Source organism: Condylura cristata, unplaced genomic scaffold (genome assembly GCF_000260355.1).
Source record: "Condylura cristata isolate star-nosed mole 26May11 unplaced genomic scaffold, ConCri1.0 scaffold00025, whole genome shotgun sequence".
In the NCBI taxonomy this organism is placed as follows: domain Eukaryota; kingdom Metazoa; phylum Chordata; class Mammalia; order Eulipotyphla; family Talpidae; genus Condylura; species Condylura cristata.
In genome coordinates this window covers 31953320-31957159 of record NW_004567126.1, presented here as the reverse complement: position 1 = coordinate 31957159, position 3840 = coordinate 31953320, and the positions used below count along the sequence as shown (strand labels likewise).

Here is a 3840-nt window from a genome sequence, read left to right as displayed (position 1 = left end):
GGGCAGACACTGGCCGGGCCCGGCCCGCCGTCGTGTGGGCGAAGCGCACCTTCAGACTCTGAAGGCCGCAGGAGCGCCGCGGAAACTCAGTGATCCAACTGCGATCTTGGTCCAAAGCGAGTTCCCACTGGGGCCCTCCGGGTGGCGCAGCAGGTGAAAGCGCAGCCTGGACACCGGCCACAGCGGCCTGAGGCACCCGGTGTGGCCGCCCCGAGCCTCCCCGCGGCCCCTCAGCGGTGGGTTTCGGAGGATCCGGCCGCGCTCCCCGCTCTGCCTCTGGGGCGTCCTCTCGCCACCCTGCACCTCGGGCCTGCACCCCAGTTCTGGGTGCAACATAAATAAATCCTTAAAACAAAGTCTTATCAGGGCTGCTAAGGAGAATTCCGAAACATACCTGTGCGTCGGACACACTTCCTCTCAGTCCTAAAAGACGCGTTAAGGAACAAATGTGGACACCCCAAAGGAAATGCATCAGAGAGCGTAAGAAACGCTGAGCAGCGCTGCACCGGCCGCCGCTTCCTCTCGCACCACGCGGGGCGGGCGGGCTCCAGCCAGCTGCCTGACCCCCTGCAGCTCCCTGCTCGGAAAGCGCTGGCCGAGCTCTCCCTTCACACCTGCCTGCGGCCGCAGCCGTGGGCGCTGTCCTCGGGTGAGGACTGTCCCTCCTCATTACAACAGTAAGAGAAGCTCCTGCTCGCAGCTGGGAACGCGCTTCCCGCCGCAAACAGCCCTGCCGCTCGCTGGCGAGCGTGCCTGGGCTCCTTCCGCTGGGACACCTACCGCTTTGACTCTTTACGGCTGCTCTTCAAAGCAGATTTTTAACGAGCAATTAAAAAAAAAAAGCAGCCCCTGGCCCAAGCCCCAGAACGGGCGGGTGAGCTGCGTCTGCAACCTCAGTCTGGACTGCGGCCAGCAGGGACCCCGGAGCTACGCCTCCGGCGGCCTCGCCAGCCTGGGCCACACGGTGGTGTCCGGGTTTTCTCTGGTTTTTTCTTTCTCTCCGCTTGTCCACCTGAAAGGCTTTCTCAGGGCGCGGCCGCTGCTTGCATTTCTTCGTACTCTGAGTCTGGACACGCTGACTGGTCCCTCTGCTTCCCTAGAAAACGGCCCGTCTCCAGCCTCTGCAACCTGCCCCTGAGGTCCGAGGGGTCGCCTGAGCCCCACTTCTGCACTGTTTATTCACGGAAGACCGCACGCGCAGTGCAGCCTGACCTGCGTTTCAAAGAGCCGTCCACGCTTAAGCGTCCAACTTTCCATCTCCGCCCACGTCCGCAGGCAGTTCTGGATGGGGCGCGGGGTCTTGGGGCGGCGAGGAGAGGCTGAGCGTCTCTGGGGTCTCCCCGCTTTGTGTTTATTGACACGTGCCCTTTCGCCACTGATTGGAGGAGTTGACTTTGAAGGGACGTAGGAAAGGAGCACACACCTTTGCCATGACCCTTTACCACAAAGCCTTTCCACGACCGTCAAGCCGCTGTCCTGGGAGCAGCCGTGGCAGCGTCCACGCGGGCGTGCTCACGGCCAGGGGAGTGCGCTGGCGAAGCACACCCCGCCACCTCCCTTGCACGAGGCTGCGGCCACGCCTGTGAGCTCGTTGCCGCAGCCCTCTCTTCCGTCTGACAGGGCTCTGTGCCTCGCGCACTGGCTAGATGCCCAGAGGCCTGTCGGCGATGATCCTGGGCGTCTTCCAGGAAGAGTTTTAAGAACGGCGTTGGCTTACGTGAAGAACGGAGCTTCGTTTTCGGTGTTTTGTTTTGCTTAGTGATGTCAGCGCGTGCGTGGGTTTCACCTAGGCAGTGTTTACCTCGTCGCAGAGAGCATTCTACTCCCAGCGACATCCGAGCTCTCCCTCCCGTCCCCTTCCCGGGCGTGAGGCGTTTTTAATTAGCTTTATTGAAAGAGGATCGTGATTCCCCTCGCTGGGCCTCTGGATGAACTGGACTGTAGAATCCCAACTCCTGGTCTTTGGCCTCCTTGGGCTTCTGCGCTACCTGAGCCTTCCAGCACGGGGTTCTCCTGAGGACACTGGGAAGCAGCCCGCACTGGCCAGCTTTGCTTCCCCTGCCCGGTCTCGGCCAGGCCCTCCCGGGGTATCAGATCAGTTTCCATAAAATGAAGTGGGAAGAATTCCACAACTATCTGTGCTCTTTAAAAGTTCTATATTCCAAGAAACAGTTCTTTCAAGAGTTTGAAAGAACTCATCTGTAAACTGTTTGGGCCCAGGGCCTCCCAGGGAAATTAGTGGACAAAAACTTTAAAAAATCTTTTACCGAGAGTATTACAATTTGTAGCTTTTCTGTTGCTTCTTAAATCGGCTGCAAGTTAAAACTTCCCACCTCATTCAGTTTCCAACTGAATAGCTCAAGGTCAAGGTCAAGGTCGTCTGGAAAACTGAGCAACCAGAATCTCCTTCAGAGGCTGGTTTTATCTCACCTTCTCATCCAATTGGGTTTTTACTCCCATTTGGTTACATTTACCAGCATTTAGCTACATCAATTTCTCCTTCCTAATCCACTTATACCTTGGTGGGGTTTTGTCCAGTAAAACTTGATTCGTTTACTTTACCCTCTAATTTTACGTTCGCTTTTCCTTACTCCATGGGAACATGTTTAAGTCTAATTTCGTGAAAGCCGGCGCCGGCCGCGCTCTGCAAGCTGAGCGTACAGCAGCCACACCCCTTGACTTCCCAAACGCACCCCACCAAGTTCCACCTCCGCTTAGACCCAGAAGATGCCCTGCTGCTGTCTTGTTAAAGGAACACCGCCAGCGTCTCCTGTTCAAGCTTCCCACGTCAGCGGTTAGTTTCTAAGTTCTACAGTCAGAGAACAAAGCCTCTCTGCGAGCCCTCGCCAAGCGGCCTGCGCTGTCCGTCTGCGTGGGGAGACCCTGGCACCTCACACAGACACGGCCACACACGCCCGCCCGCAGCGAGACTCCGCGTTGCTCCGGCACACACCGCGGTCTCCCCAAACCACTCAGCTGGCGCCCTGAGCCGCTGAGAAGCTGGTGTCTGGGCCCCGGGCCGAGGACCGTCTCACCCACAGGCCAGCAGGTACGCGCTGAAAGGCGTCCTCCAGAAGGCCAGAAAGGGTCAAGAGAGATCCCCGAGGAAACGAGGAAACGTCAACCACATCTTCCGCGGCCTGCACACACCTCACGGTGCCCCACCTTGGCCGAGACCAGCGGCCCGGCCGGGAGGCCTGCCCACTGCCGGGCCCAGCGCTGGCACCGGCCCTGTGTGCGGGCATCTTTGCCCTGTGTGCGGGCAGAGACCACAGCTGCTCCCCAACAGCCTGCATCACACAGAACCCGAGCTGGGGACCCTCTGGACCCAAAAGCTCCACAGTGGCGATTGGCGTGGGCTGGCCAAGGCCCCAGCAGCCAGGTCCTTCTCTGACACAGGCTGTGCAGTGACCTGCGTGGCCACTAGAGGTCGGGCCAGGCCCACAAACGCCTGAAAATAAATCAACCGCTGAGGAGTCCCCGCCCTCAGCCTGGCCTGACCCGGGTCCTCTCGGCAGGGCCTTGCCTGAGGACACCTCCTCATTCTCTGCAGGAGCCCGCCGACCGCCCAGGTGGCATGTCGCCATCCTGCCCCTCTGGCCAAGCCTGTGGGCTTGCACCTGACACCCCAATAACAGTTTCCGGCTCGAGATCACCTTCCCCGCTCTGCCCCGGGACCAGGCACAGTCTGCACACAGCAGCTGTTCGCAAATGTCTAGTGGGGAGACGTGCCCAAGACACCCCCAACGCCGTTTCAGTGCAGGTGGTTAGTTAGGATTTTCCCAGACCGCACTCGGGGCGCAGGCGCTCAACCTGGGAGCTGCGGGGCCCGCACGGCCA

At 59.6% G+C, this 3840-nt stretch overlaps 1 protein-coding gene across 1 annotated transcript in view; it reads right to left on the bottom strand.

The window, feature by feature from the left end:
- LOC101634641 overlaps positions 1 to 3840 on the bottom strand; it is a 13193-nt gene that overhangs the window by 3228 nt on the left and 6125 nt on the right. The window lies entirely within an intron of this gene.